Here is a 15,946-nt window from a genome sequence, read left to right as displayed (position 1 = left end):
ATGCTCAAAGAAGGGTGTGAAGGAAAGGAGGAAAGAACCATGCATAGCTAAAATTTCAGAGTACATTTTGCTACTAATCCCTGTACCGTCAGTTGTGGTTATTTTTAACCTGTCTCCTTAGTCTCAGTTTCTACTCTGCTTGTAAGCTCTTGTACAGACTGAAGGCAGCTCTTGGGTCTTTGTGGAAACAGACCTCTTCCCCTGGACTTCGCTCTACTGCAAAGTACAGAGTAGTCAAGGTGGCATTGCAAGGAGCAGGTCAGTCAGTGATGTGTATCGTGCTGGATCTTTTGGCTGTAACAGCGTGCACCTTAGAGATGAAGTCAGGTTATCTTACAGTACCTGCAAAGACAGGATGTTTATAAAATTTCACCACTTCGCTTTTGGGTAAAATGACTGAAAATAGTATTTTGGATGAAAGAACGAATGGTACCTCAGCAGCTACAGTGGCTTTATAATGATGTATAGAACCCTGAGCAGAGGTATGGGTTTTGGGATTCAGCAATGCTTGTGAAAGAGTCGCTATTTTAAATATTTAAATTACTTCAGACTCCTTGGGAAAATGAGAAGGTGAGGTAACTCCACCTTTCTCCCTTTCATAGCTCACTCAGCAGGGTCATGGTCAGGCTGGGACACAACCAGCAGTAATTTCCCTGTGCAGCCTTTGGACCTGTTGGATCATAATCCTACAAAAGCATGGGGGTGTGCTCTGTATTCCTTAACGTTTCTAAGTACTCGGGTTGCCACCTCCCATTTCTACTTAGAAGTGATCAGAGATCTCTTGGATGCTGCCTGGCAGAGATCTGTTGATGATGGATGTGATTTGTAACTTCACACCATGAGCGCTCTGTGTCTTTTCCTGAACACATACCCAAATGAAGGTTTCCGTGCTTGTTGAATGCCTGTTAGGAGGGGGGGAATGTATTTTAAGGAAACCAGGGCAAGTACACATCCTTGCCATAACGCTCTTGTGGGCTGTGTATATGCTGCCTGGCTGATCTGTATTTTATTTGACTTCATCGATGGCTTTTCAAATGCAGAGTTCAACTTTCTACATCTTGCTGCAGTTGAATATGGTGTGTTGTCTCGCTGCTGCCTGCCTTCAGCTCCCAACATAATGTCCCATTGGCTTTTCATGGGCAAATACTCCTTTAATTGTTTGTATCCTGCCCTTTGGCACTTTCTTTCTCTTGTAAAATGAGTTAAAAGCTTTCATTTAGGATAAATAGTCAGATAGCTGGTGCTGTTCTCTCTCTGTGAAATGACAGAAGGGGTGTTGGTTCCCTGTGGTGGGGCTTGCTGGCATAGCTAGCTACCTTTTACATTTTCTAGGAGAATGTTCAGTAGAAACTTGATGACTTGCTGTAGGAGGAATAAGGTGCATGGGTGGAAATGGAGGAGGTTCTCATGAATGTCAAGGTCTCTTGCAAGCCTGGAGCTCGGCCTACGTTCCCATATTTAGAGGGATGGAAACACAGCCAAGAAATTTATACTTATTATTGGGATACGTATGTATTGGGATACTGAGCTGAGTGTCTCGGTGCACCACATTCAGAGCACTTGCATGGCTTTGCTTACAGGCCTAAGTTTGAACTAAAATAATAAAAAAAAATGTTCCAGCTGGAAATGAACTATTTTATTTATTTTTTTTTATATATTTTTTAAGTGCCTTGGAGTGCCTTGGGTGTATTGGGTAATTGTGTAGTCAAGAAATGAAGTTATCTAAGTGAAGACACCCCTGTAACTAGCCTGGCAGGAAGACACCATAGAAAGCTCACTCATCACCAAAGAACCCCAGTAGCTGGGAAAGGGAAGAAGTTGTAGCTTTTGCTCTGTGCTTTGTCAAAGAGAGAAGCTGTCCTGGGTATCTCCACCTGGCCTCGGAGGCGTCTTGGTTGTTATCCTGTGGAGCTGCTCTTTCTCCTCAGTGTTGCAAGCCACAACCCCTAACCCCCGCAGAAGTGGTGAGGTGGGCATTTTCCACAGCTCAGCACCCAGCTCCTGTTGCCAGCTGCAACAGCGCAGGTGAGCTCTTCCCGGAGGCAGGGTTGGAGGTAGAAGCAAAATTTGGGGCTGCAGCTCTGGCTGCCCTCCCAGTGCTGCCTGCAGAGGAGAGGGGAAGGGTGAGGATAGATGTAGGGGCAGCACCTGGAAGAGGTCTGTGCTTTGCATTCCTGGGTCAGTAAGGAAGACAAATAGCAAAAGACAGTAAGCAAATCCTAAGCAGGGACCAATGATGTCCTGCTCTAACTCCCACTTACCAGTGTGGTTTAGGGGAGTTTTAAAAGAAAGAAGCAGTCAGGGCAAAAAAAAATAATAATAATTTATAGGTTATACTGTGTTTACTAAGTAGGGACGCTTTCAGTTATCTTCTTTTAGTTTATGAAGCATATGAGCAGGCCCTAACAACTCACATTGCTTGGGGTACATGTAAGATTTAAATGGATGTGGAACTTTTCCATGTATTTCTTGTGATTGTTTCAATGGCAATTTGCTTTTGCTGTGAAAATGAGTTAAGTTTGGGATGTTTAGAATAAGTTTGGATTTAATACTTTGCTTATTTTTTTCAGAGAAAAACACTGTGCATGTCAAAAACATATTGATGAGTTAATTTTTTACGATGTCAATGTGTTAGTTGACTTTTGAGAACAACCTTGTAGATAATGAGTTTTATTTTTCACAGAATCACAGAACAGTCTAGGTTGGAAGAGACCTCCAAGATCACCGAGTCCAACCTCTGACCTAACACTAACAAGTCCTCCACTCAACCATATCCCTAAGCTCTACATCTAAACGTCTTTTAAAGACCTCCAGGGATGGTGACTGAACCACTTCCCTGGGCAGCCTGTTCCAGTGACTAACAACCCGTTCAGTAAAGAAGTTCTTCCTAATATCCAACCTTTTTATCTTAGATCTGTCTGATTGTAGTGCCTCTCACAGATCACTTAATGGTTATAAATACATAGCAAAATTTGGAAAATATTAATTAAACAATTCAACTAAAGGGAAAAAAGGGAAAGGGAAAGGGGAGGGGGAAAGGGAATAACAAAACAAAACAAGTAAAGGCTATGTGGAAGTGCAGAGGAAAGAAATTACTCTACTTCCCACAAATGAGCGATGTTTAACCACGTCCTTGAAGCAGGGCCTCAACACATGTAGCTGGTGTTCGGGAGGAGGACAGATGTTTTCACAACAAGAGCCCACCCCTCCCCTCTTCTTCCTTTTTCCACCTTTTATTGCTGAGTGTGACATCATATGGTATGGAATATCCCTTTGGTTGGTTTAGGTCAGCTGCCCTGGTGATGTTTTTTTCTCACTTTTTTGCCCACCCCCTAGGAGGGTTAGAAATAGTCCTGATGCTGTGCCAGCACTTCTCAGCAGCAGACACAACACTGGTGTGATACCACTGTTCTAGTTACAAGTGCAGAGCGCAGCACTGTATGGGCTGCTGCAGGGAAAGTTAACATCCCAGTCAGACCCAGTACAAATGTAACATTCTATTTTCCAAGCACAGCACATATTAAGCAATGAGTGTTGCCTACATATTTATTCTTAATCAGTCGCTCTCTAATTTCTAATCCCATGTTTCAATTATCAACCTTGCATTGCATTAGAAAATATTCACTGTTTCCACAGACTAAGGCAACAACTTTGTCTGTAAAAATGTGCAAGAAATTTTGCGGAAACTTCAGTACTTTTCGGCTTTTGACCGCTTAAGTTGATTTATGTTGAGAAACTAATCTGGTTTACTGTGCCAGTCAGTCAGCAACTTCAGTGGGTTTATTTGTGCAAACAGTGAGAAAGATTCTGCGTTTGATACGAATACTTTTATCTTTCTGGTCCCCGAGAACTATTTTCTTATAGTTAATTACGCATCCTTAAAAATGTATACATCTGTATCCATATGTGGAAGGAGAGATGGCCCTTGGATTTGCAAACTGCTGAGCCTCTCTTTGTCTATCAGTGCTTTTAGTATTGGTTTGAGTCAGAGCAGCCTCCGAGATGTGAAGACAAACTTGGATTGGGAGACTTCTAAGCCAGGTCACGTATTAACGTAAATTGAAGCATGTGCTACATACAGACGCTGATTTCTGGAGCACCATTGCACCTCATTGTACCTGTGTGCTGCTTTGCGTGTCGCTGCTGGGTTTGCTCGCAGCAGTGTCTGGGATGTAGTTCGTTTGGGCAGAGCCTGGGGTTTTCAGAAGCCAGCTCAGCAAGGACAGTCTTGTGAATGCAGGACTTGTTAGTGTTAGGTCAGAGGTTGGACTCAGTGATCTTGGAGGTCTCATCCAACCTAGATGATTCTGTGATTCTGTGAAAGGGTTTTTATGGGGTAAGACACAGCAGATCTCCGAGGAGTCTGCCAATAGAGATGACAACAACAACAAAGTCACTGCTGAAAATAGGAAAGCTCGCATTGCTATTTTGATGGTCGTTTTTTGCTTGGATCAGTGGGCAACAAGTTACTGTAATATTTTGGTGGTTACAGTCAGGTCACTCCAAAGCAGACACAGCCAAGCATTTTTGGTAATATTGAGAACATGCTCCGAACTTTGCTACGGCAAACTTACTGTAAATCTGCAATGACCTCTTTTTGGGTGGCAGTTTCTTAGAATAGCTTTAGTTGTTGTTGGATAGTGGCAAGTCTAAATTGTACTGCACACATGTGACATTGTTTCATATTTCAACAAAACAAAGGATGTCAGTGTCTAAAGCAGCCAAAATTATTTTTAACACTTTCCTCACTTCTGTAAAGCAAAACCAGACTGATTTACCAGTATCTTAAGAGTGCCCTTTGCAAAGTGATTTGGAGAGAGAACAGCAAGTGCTTCAGTGAGGAATTTTGCAAGAAATTGCTGTGGACCCTGGGGTTTTGTTTTGTTCTGTGGCTTTTTTTTTTTTTTTTTTTTTCAAACTTTCATGCCAGGCAATTAGTAGATGGGTGGTGCTCTGAAAACTGTTTGATCTCTGTCGAGAACATTATGTTTGCCCTTACCACGGTATGTTTTTATTAATAATAGTGTTGAGACTGTCCTGTATGCACCTTCAGTACTTCATGGCAAAAGCCCAAAAGCCAATATCTCATTGTGTTTAAAAGGATGTCTTTTCAATGTCATCAGAAATTGATCAATGAATTCATTTGCAGTGGGAAAGCTAAATCTAAAACATATGTATTTAAAATATCTGCCTCAAAGCAGGGAGGAAATGAGAGTTGAGATAAATTGGTTAAACAAAGCCTGTGGGAAGTTCAGCTGCTAAGGCTTACATCTTGATATTGCAAATAAGATTTATGAGTTTTCAATTTCTTCTTTTTTTTTTTTTTCCAGTAGTGCACGGTTTGACCTTCCCTAAAACATTTATTATTTTATATACCTGTATTATGTCATTTTTTTTTCACTTCTCTGTAAATAAAACCGGTGTGATCTTTTAGACTTTTCTCATCTAGAATCTTCAGCAGGCTCCTAAGTAATTTTATTGCCCTTTGAACTTTTTCTGTTTCTGCTCTTTTGCCTTCAAGATAAGGCAGCCAGCATAGAACATGGTTCTCACTCATAGCAGTGCAATAATTACATTATTATTGTCCATATCTTTTCTTAATGCAACCTGACATTTTGTTCATCTGCAAATGTCCCTTCCCAACGCAATCAGTCAAAGAACTGCAGAAAACAGGTGATCCCTGTGCATTATGTGGCTGTTTTCAGAGAATCATCAAGAACTGTGGGTCAGTTCCTCAGTGCTGTGTACCAGGTGGCTATAAATTAATTATGTGAGTAGTTTAAATAGATAAAGGGATTTGATCTGTTTACTTCCTTCTATATTTCAATGCTTTGATTGTGGTTTTTCTCTTAGCATACTTTTAGGACAGCCTTCCAGGTAAAAACAATTTTTTTATAATTCACAACTTAGGTTTTTAATATACTGGTTGCGTCGCATTGCTCTTGCTGTCTTATGAGGAGATGACTCCCACAGTGTCATAAAGTAGACTATAGTTAAATCATGGATTAAGTCAGGTATTTACACTGTTTGCATGCTCAGAACTATGTCCTTGTAATAATTTGAAAATATGTTATTGTTTTTTTTTTTTCCATATTTCAGTTGTGCTTTTGGAAGGGTTTTCTTTCCAGTGAGTGCCATGAGGTTTGTCTCTGCTTTTCTGCTACATTTGGAGTAACAATTTCCAAATCTTTTGTTTACCATAATGTGTGAGCTAATGAACCTGCAGCCACCAAAATCTTCAAAATCAGCTACCAGGAGTGCGAAAGCATAAATTTCATCCAGCTGATAATTAGTAATTAAGGTCAAATTCTGCTACTGAATTCTTTCTTGAGTTGATAATGAATACCTGCTAAGTATTTAATTTGAATAAAACTTAATTTCTCTAAGTTCTTAGAAATAAAACAGTCAAAGTTTAAAACACTTGGAAGCAATTAGTAAATGGGATAAAACAAATGAAAACTAAGGTAATTAAACTGCCAAATCATAAACTTCATCTGAGTTGAGAGTATTTATTGTGTTTTTTGTTTTGTTTTGTTTTTGGAGTAACAAAATCCAAAAGCTGAGTAGCTGACTAAATAAGAATCCTGAATAATTAATCCTGAAGCATACAATAAAAAAAATAAATTTGGTTTGTGATAATCAATTGTAACCACAGAGAATGAGAAGCTCGACAGAAAGACTGCCAAAGGTGAGAAAGCAACAGGTTATCTGCTGTAAAAGTGTATTTTTTATTAGTTTTTGCTACCTGTAAGATAGTGTCTGACTTTTTTTTCATAAGGGAAAAGAAATAGAAAATCACGTGTTCAGTGTTTTCCTACTTACTGTGATTTCTGCTAAGTAGATGCTTCAAAGTATAAGCTGATCTATGATCTTCAGAGGAGGCAAAAATGAAAAAGAATTTCAGAGTATAATTTCTACAGTGCAGATGCCATTTGTTGGCTTCATTATTTTACTTTACCATTTTAACCATGCATTATTTTTGTCTCAGTTGTTCTTCCTTTGGCAGGAAATGTGGAAAGTTTGAGTGGAAAGTTATTTTAGCAGAACTATTAAAAAAAAAAAAAAAAAAGGAGGGGGGCATATTTGGGAGACAGAGGAATTTGGCCAACCTCTTTTCAGTGGTTTGTGTGGACAATACAAGTGGCAATGGCCACAAAATGGATCACAGGAAGTTCTGCACCAACATGCGAAAGAACTTCTTCATTGTGAGGGTGACGAAGCACTGGGACAGGCTGCCCAAGGAGGTAGTGGAATCTCCTTCTCTGGAGATATTCAGGGACCATCTGGATGCCTACCTGAGCAACCTGCTCTAGGGAACCTGCTTTAGGAGGGGAGATCTAATGATCTCTGGAGGTCCAACCCCTACAATTCTGTGATTCTGTGACCATTTAAAAGCTTAATAGTTTTAGAAATTTGGGGTTGTTTCCTAAGGAATGAATGTTATTGCTATTGAGAAAATGTTGAAACAGGCATATTAAAAAGAAAACCAGGAAGTATTTCCAGAATATTATAGTGGCTTTGAATTCTCATTGTTTCAGTTAAGTAGCACATTCTAATTTCTTCTCCCACTCACCATATTTTACAGAAGCCATTGTTTCAACAACAAAAATAATAATGTAAATGAGTTAAAAAGTCAGATGCAAGTCTTTCCACGTGGCACAGAACTAACAATTGCAAAACCTTCTTGTTGAAGGACAAAAGCTCTGTGAGGACTTGAAGTCCCTGGATGTACAATTGGGTGCAGGGCTTGCCAAGCTCCATCATTTGCTTCCTGACACAGTGTGCTGTGGCTGCCTGCCACGTGTTCCTCACTGCCCCCTCATCTACAATCAGACAATACAACGTGGAGCTTGAGTGCTAAGTGAAAAAGGCAAAAACACAGAGGGTGGTGTTCAGATTGCATCATGTCATCGTTTTGTGGGTGTCTGAGAAGCAGCTAGTTAGTTATCTTCCTTAAACTTGCAACTGGTAAAAATAAAAATAAAAATAAAAAAATTCCCCAGTGTACCCAGGAAAAGGAGGGGCGGAGAGCTAGGTTTGTTTCAGTTTAGATTTTACTTGTTTTTTAAAAAACCGTAGTGCTTTGTCACAGGAATAGGAACTGCACTTCATTTGGGATTATTTATGAAGTGGTGAAAACGGTAAATAATGTGAATGGACCTATAGAGTTTTTGCTTTGTTTTTCAAAATACTGGTTAGCTTATTAATAATGCACTTAAATAGCTATGAAGTAATACTACCATAATTTGCTTCCTATTCTTTATTTACTAAATGAAGCTTTCTTAGTTTCTTGTAATAAGTAGCTTTTTGTATAAAAATTAATGAACTATGTTTGCAGTGTCAGTGTTCCATTATTTTTTTTCTCCAAGAGCTTCTTTGTTGTTCAAGGGTATCTTGGAGATAATCAAAGAAGGAATGCCAAGAAGATAGTTCAGCCTACTTCCTTTTATTTCTTGGGGAGAGAAGAAGGGAGAAAACTTCCTGTTTTTTCTTCAGATTTGGTGCTGCTTAGAATCTAGGGCACACAGCAGATTTCTTTTACCACCAACAACTTTCACGAGTGAGTGGTTACTTCATAACAACTTGTTTTTAATGGTTCTTGAAGGTAGTAAAATAAAAAAGCTGCAGCATTGTTTCTAATTTCAGGTTGTCCTGATCTGCGGGAGATGTATTGGTGAACACATGAACCATTTTTGTTTCCTTTCAGCACAGAACTCCTCCCTGATACCTGATTTCCTCTACATGTGTCTGCCAAATTACTACCTTCTCCCCAAAGTAGTAGCTAGGGATATGTCTGGCGAAGTTGGATGATTTAGGCTAATCTGCCCACAACTTCCCTTCTGATTTTCATTTTCTTTAGTTAATTCTCTCTTCTTCCTCCTGCTTGACCTATATTTTTTTATTTGGAGCCATTCTGCTCCTTGAAGCAGATTGCTGAAGAAGCGCCCGAGGGCACTGCAGGTTGTGTCGTGGGTCTGGGGGAGTTCCCATGTCTGGGCTTCACCTCTGCTGTGCTAGTGTCTGCATCCCCAAACCCAGGCACCCCATGCAGTGTTCCTGAACAGAATATCACGTTTTCATCCTCAAAATTGACATCTGCGGTCTAATTGTTTGCCTGGAGAAGCAAACATGAACTCCCCATGGCAAGTTTCTGTGGGTAAGCCTCTTAGAATGGCTAATACCATGTTAGTGGCTAGAGCACCCTGCTAACAAGAGAGCATCGTATCTTTGTGCCTTCAGTTTGTATTTCAGGTACACATGATCCTGCATCAGCTTGTAGCTTGACCAGTTTTCAAAGCATTTTGCTTTTTGCCAGTCCAATACGTGTTGTTGTTTTTCCACTTTAAAGCTACAGCTCATAACATTTCATGCAGCATTTAAGGGAAAAAAGGGACAAAAATAGAAGTTACTTTGGATAGACAAACTTTAGAAGTCCACAGCTGAGCAATATCTAGTGTAAGAAGTTAATTGTGGATTTTTTAGATGCTTTGTTTTTTCAGCAGTAAGACCCACTGATGTCATTCTGAGTGGACATAAGTTTGATTCATACACTTCAGTGTGTAACATTAAGTCCTGTTAAACTCTCGGAAAAACAAGCAAGCAAAAACATAAATATGTTAGTTTGAATAATGGAAAGCTTTAACTTTGCATTTAATGCATAGTAGTACTAAAGAGGGCTTTTGAATGTGAAGGCGAGTGTGATTCTGCAGCAATGTTCAAAGTGAATTTACCAAATCGCTTAGAATTTAAAGTTGAGATGTTTTTTGGAGAAGCAGGTATTGACATGTCCTCAGAAAGCAACATTGAGGTTGGGCAGAAGAAAGGACGGAGCAGAGCCGACTGGACATTTGTGTAGAAGAAGACCACAGACTGTTAGAGCCAGCTCAGTTAAAAGGAAAATTTATGAAGATGCTGGAGTTTGGTAAGGGATGGATGGGCAGTGTGACGGTGGGACAAACCACAGGCATGTTCTTTGAGCTGTCTGGTGAAGGCACAAAGAAATTAGGAGAGGGTGGGTTTTAAAGATTGAGTAAGATTAAAGAGTATTGAGTAAGCTCCCTCTACGTGGCCCCCCCCCCCCCAAACCCCTCTTGTGTGTAAATTCATTGAGAGGCTGATACTTATATGTTTCACAGTCTCTACCTGTTCCATAGCAGACAAATGCTGCCTGCCATTTTGTAGTTAATTTAAATGTGCATCTGTCAATTCCAGTTCTTCTGAGTGATCCAGGAAAGGGCATGAACAGTGAAGTGACAGCACTGCTGATTTGATGGAGTTACCCGTGGTAGTAAAGATGGAGTTGTAAAACGAAATGCAAAGCATTTAAAAATTAAATTTGGTTATAAAATGACAAATGAAATCCAGTGCAGATAAATGCAAAGTGATATCCGTAGGAAAAATATTCTAACTTTGCATTTAAATTGAGTTGCTAGATTACACTCAGGCATGAGATCTTGAGGTCATATATTTGTGTGGAGAAGTGAACTCTATACTTGTTAGCTGTCAAAAAGCAAATAAAACATTGCTAATGTGGAGACCATATGAAAGGCTTTTTTTTTTTTTTTGAACCTCATCAAATATATTTAGTTTTTGCTTTTTCTTCATAGCCACTGGTACTATTTATTTACTTCATATCTGATAATTATAACAAATTCAAAATCTAAAGTCCTCCTAATGATCTAATCTTTTCCACCATTTCTATCAATCAAGGTTTTGGGATCTCAGTAAAGAGATCATTTTTAAAGCATGCTAAGCCCAATAAGACTAAGGTGTTTTTAACAGTGTTGCTGGTGCTCTGGGCTCCTGAGTGCTAAGTTTATATATTTGCATGATTCCTGCCTTGTAAATTTGGTAGTGCTTGAGGACCTCCAGAAATAGAAGGAGAAATTAAAGAGCAGTTTGACCCTTCAGAGAAGTTGAAGAAAGTCTCTGAGCTATTGTTTTAGGTGATGAAACACAAGCTTTCTTGTTGCTCTACTTGTTGAACCAGTTCTGTTCCTTGCTGGGTTTGGTAAGCGCTCCCTCAGCAGCTGCAAAGCTGGGTACAGTACCAGAAAGCTTAATTACCATTGTTCCCTGTTTGGCTGGGGAGTGGCTGGCTCAACTAATTGCTTCTTTGGTATAGTCTGTATTTGAGACAGTATAGAAATTAAAGAAATCTTTTGTGCCTCGTGTTATTTTTACATATGTTTCTGGTGAGTGGCAAATTTGAAGAAAAAAAAAACATGCAGGGGTTTCACTGGCATTCATTTAATCTTTGTGTTAGGCTTTAAAAAAAATAATAAATGAAAAACACGTTTTTTCTAGTTTTGGGGCACGAGATCAAAGGACAGTGAACCCACTGGGGGAGAAAGGAGAGGGACCTGCCTCGGTATAGAAGGCCTGAAGGTGCTCTGGCAGCAGCTTGGAAAGGTGGTGAGCTAAAGCAACTTGTCAGCTTTAAAATTTTACTTTAACTTTTAACCCCAATACTGGGGTAGGTATAGAAAAAAGCATAAAGCTGAAATGAAGCCTGGAACAATAAATACCCTAGAGGCTCTTAAATAATTATTAAGCAGATTGCAGTGATAGCAATCACCCTGTCCTAGGTGAATAGGTAGAATCTGGCTGCGCAGAACAATGCGCTAGACATCAGCATAGCAATGTTGTAATTATTTTGCTAGATGACTGATTAGAAGTCATGCAAATGTAAATGCAATCAGTACTGTTTCTAGTTTGTTACAGAAGTGAAACAATGTGTAAGTGAATTATCTCCCTGGTCAGGGTTCACGTGTATTGCAGAAGTAAAAGTGGGTGGAAAGATGCCTAGCAGCAGCTAACCATTCCAGAGAGCTGCCCACCTCTGGGCTAGACAGTTACTGAGGTGTCTCCTTTGTTCTACATCCTTCTGGAAGGAAATGATCATCCAAAAATCCTCCCCACCATGACCCTTGTGTGCTCAGCTTTTGATAAGTTTCAATGCTGCATAATAAAATACGTCCCGAATAGTTGGAAATTCTGCAATAGCGACTCAGCTTGGGTTCCTATGTGAAGTGTGTATGTAATTTATGCGCATACACCCTGTCAGTCTCATCAGGAGTCCTTGCTGTGCTTAAGTAATACGTATGTGATAACAAGGATAGAGCTGTTTATATACATAATTTATATATAACCTCTATATTGAGTGCTTTATTGTATCTATATATAGTATAATTGTACACTGGTGATATTAATTTAATATCCTATTTACAGATTGTATTTTGAAATATGCAGGCTTTTTTCTGGTTAAAATGAAAAAGTAATAGAAGGATCTTTATCTTCTATTTTTAAGGGGGTTATGAAAAGAATCTATCATCAGTTTTTAATTTTTAGGTGCAAATAATTGTATATGGCAGGGACTATGATGAGCAGTCAAAGTTAAAATGAAAATGCGTAAAATTTTCCTGAAAAACTGATGAAATAGGTCATCAGTGAAGGTTATAATGACTAGTAGAACACGTTAAGATGTTTTAAATCTCATTCAGAATTTTTTATTAAAAAAAGTTCATAGTTTTTAAAATGACAGCTGTCCCTGCAACTTCCCACAAGCTGCTAAGAGCATTAAACTCGCATTTCCCAATTTTTAGGAGATCTTTATTTTCCCCTCTTTTACATCTTCATGATCAACCTTCAAACACAGTACCACCTGGCAAAATGGGATTTAATCGTTTCACCTTGTGTTTGTGGTGGGGTGGGATCAGCACTGCTATCAGTTGTCATGCTCAGCCTGTGTTCAGTAACCCACTGAGCCCTGGGGCTTTGATTCTCCAAGCCCCAAGCTGGAAAGGAGAAACCATGAAACAGAACGTGTGCCAGAAGGTGTCAGGTTCCCACACTATAAAATTAAAAAGATGTAGGGACTGCTTTTGCCTCATCTGATCTTTTCCTTTTAATCCTGAACATTCCTCATTAAATGAGAAAAAAGAAACATTTGGGGACAGAGGAATGGTTTTTAATTAAAAGTAGATTTAAATTTGAATGTCATATAGGTTTTGTGAAATGTCTTTTTGCTGCCATTTGCCAGCCTCAGGTTTTAATTTTGCAGCAGGAAGGCAGCGGTGGGAATTTGGGGCCATCAAAGGAATCCTCGGTGCAACTGGTTTATCTTCTGCCAGCTCTTCCACCTACTTGCTCAGGGATGAGCTCATCCTTGCAGCCAGGATTGCTGCTGCCAGCCCTCCCTCCCACTCCATGTGCAGGGCATGCTTCTCCTGCATTGACAGGTGCCCCTGAGAGACAGAAAAAACAGAGGGGCCTCGTGTTTTCTCCATCCCTTTTCCGTGTCCTTCATCTTACCGGCCTTGCCTGCAACAGTGTGCAATTTAGTGCACTCTCTTTTTATGGAAGATTACATTTGCTGCAGTTTAAACTGCTGTCAGAAGTTACTGGTTTCATATTTTTCAAACCTCATGCTTTTCAGTATTTGGGCTTTCCTTTCCAAAAATCCTAAACCCTTTTTTTTTTTCTTAGCTGATCATGTAAGTAAGGCCTTTAAAATTTCTCATGTGTAAAATGAAAATTCCTAATGCACTTCTACTACATGTTAGCATGTTTATGTTCATATATGTTGATGTCTTAAAAAAAAAAAAAAAAAAAAACAACCCGAGGTCTACATTCTATTTGTTGTGTGTGCAGTTAAATTTGTGAGATTATATCCTTGATGAATATCAAGAATAGAGAATGTAAATTGTTGAAAATTCTGGTTCAATTTTGCATTTATTTTTCATTCACCACAGCACTACCTTCTCAAACTAACTCTATTGGTGTCCACTTAATGATCTTCCACAGCAGGAGGCATGTAAAACAGCAAGCATCTTTTCCTGTGTGCAGATCTACTTCCTTGCATTCCTAGAAAGCACGACATTAGATATTAAAACCCCAAGGAATTTGCTGGAATTTGCATGGAGTATACACCTGTTGGGAGAGCTGTATTGGACAATAGTGTGAAAAGCTTTAATACTTGAGTTTAAAAAAAGTCATTCTGTTGCTGCAAACACTAATAAAAATGCAGCTGTACTTGTTTGAATGGGTTATGATGGTGGTGGCAGGGTAATGCTTCTGAGCAAGTTGCATTCAGAGCTTGGATTGGACTTGGATTGCAATATTGCATAATTGGTGCAAAATAGTTGAAGTGTCTTGCTGCGGGGCAGTAGGCTGAATGCAGTCAGGACAGACGGACAGCTGGAGGCTGGAGAGGTTAGTAGTGCTCATCCTGTGCTGCAGTTCACAGGTGCCTGCAGCTACAGCCAGGCTTTCTTGGGAATTGCTGCATCTCACAGGTAGTCACAGACTTTTATTCCCTCTATCTTGTACCCATGTTGTTTTGCTACATTATATATTACTATTATGCTGTATTACCTGTGCTTTTTTTTTTTTTTTTTTTTTGTGGTATGCACCTGCTTCTGATAACCAAGAGTTGGTTCTGTGATGTGCAATGTGATGTATGGCATCGTTGTTCTCCTTTTGTCTGCTTTTCTTCGCTTTAGTTAAAGAACGAACTCCCAGGCCTTACTCCTGAGTCATCCTAAAAATACCTCCAGCAAAACTTGGTGGATGCACCGCAATTTCCTTTTCTTATTGCTCACCTCTCGTGAGCACTTAATGAGAAGTGTCCTGCCTTAAGTGAGAGTGTGTCTTCACATGGTCATCGTTTGCTTCTAGATGTGTGCCGCTCAGAAAGATATCTGCTGGCAGTACTAGAATGTGTCTTACAAGAAGCCTACAGCTCAGCTAGGCACTGTTGTGTCATTGTATGAACAATAAAGAGGGTGCTGTACCTGCAATGTACCAGAAATTTCCAAAAGTAATATTCTGTTATCCTAGTAAAAGTAGATAGTATTCTAGTGATACACAAATGTCTCCTTTGTAGAATTTCAGATCAGACTTCAGTACTGTGAGTTTAAAACTGAAAGGCCGCTAAATCAAAGTTAAGTGAGTATTAGATCAGATAATGTTACTTCCTGATATTATTTTGAATGGACAGTGGACTTTGCAGCTTTCAGTTCCTCCTAGGTTTTTCAAGATAATCTTTGACTAAGGTATTTTTGTTTAAGAAGAGTTTTCAAAGGTGTTTACTGTTAGAGAATCTATAATGCAATTATGAAAGAAAGGGTACATTATTTGAAATAATTTGCCTGAAAATGTTTCACCTAAGGCTAATTAAAAGAGACAAAAGGGAGGGAAATGACTAGATGATATAAATGCTCTGCTACTCAGCAAGTTATTTTTGGTATGCTTGTGAGTTTTCAGAAGAACGAAGGGAAGACGCATTTTGGTTTAACTTCAGTGAGTAGCTCATTTACCTCCATGCTCTTCCCTCCTTCTCTGCAGTGTTTTGGGGTAACCCACTCCTTCCTTTGAGCCAACAGTGTTTTGGAGTAACCCAGTTCTTCCCTCGAGGCTAAAACCATCATGAACCATTCTAGGAGGCAGCCACCAATGTAGCGTCTGGAACTGTAAAACACAGACCAGATTTAGCACTCATCCAGATTTAGCACTGGGCTGTGAAAAATGCCTCTGTGTCCTAATGAGAAGGGGCAGCTACCTGGTAAGTATCATTACAAGGATGTTGTGCCCAATGAAGGTGCAAGCACATAGACCTCTGTTAGTACCTGTACTACATATATTATCAAAATTGGAAGTATCTGGTCTCGGCCAAGATTTAGCAATGCTGTGGCAGCAGGGGCTTGCAAGGCATTTCTGTGCATGGCTACAACTCTGCAGACCTTGCCCAACTTGCCACCAAAGTCCCATTCCTGGGGCTGTGCCCTCTCTGTTCAGGTCTTTGCTTGCTGTTTTTGTGTTTGCTTGATGGATTGCCACAGCCACTCCCTCAGTTACCAGAAGCAATATTCACATTTTGCAGTGTGCATGGTGCTTGAAACTCTTCTGCACAGATACTTCTACAGGTAGAAAGACATGTATGCAA

At 39.7% G+C, this 15,946-nt stretch overlaps 1 protein-coding gene and 1 long non-coding RNA gene across 7 annotated transcripts in view; both read left to right on the top strand.

Annotated features, from left to right (window-relative positions):
• The window catches only part of HIVEP1 (HIVEP zinc finger 1), a 116,577-nt gene that overhangs the window by 43,530 nt on the left and 57,101 nt on the right, over positions 1–15,946 (top strand). The gene's annotated exons all lie outside the window — the stretch shown is intronic.
• LOC118161106 lies at positions 127–1,622 on the top strand. The gene is made up of 2 exons (XR_004747857.1): positions 127–1,201; positions 1,420–1,622. It is a non-coding gene; the product is annotated as an uncharacterized LOC118161106 (long non-coding RNA).

Source organism: Oxyura jamaicensis, chromosome 2 (assembly GCF_011077185.1).
Source record: "Oxyura jamaicensis isolate SHBP4307 breed ruddy duck chromosome 2, BPBGC_Ojam_1.0, whole genome shotgun sequence".
Lineage (NCBI taxonomy): Eukaryota > Metazoa > Chordata > Aves > Anseriformes > Anatidae > Oxyura > Oxyura jamaicensis.
Note: the sequence above shows the minus strand (reverse complement) of the source record. Positions and strands in the feature narration are given on the sequence as shown.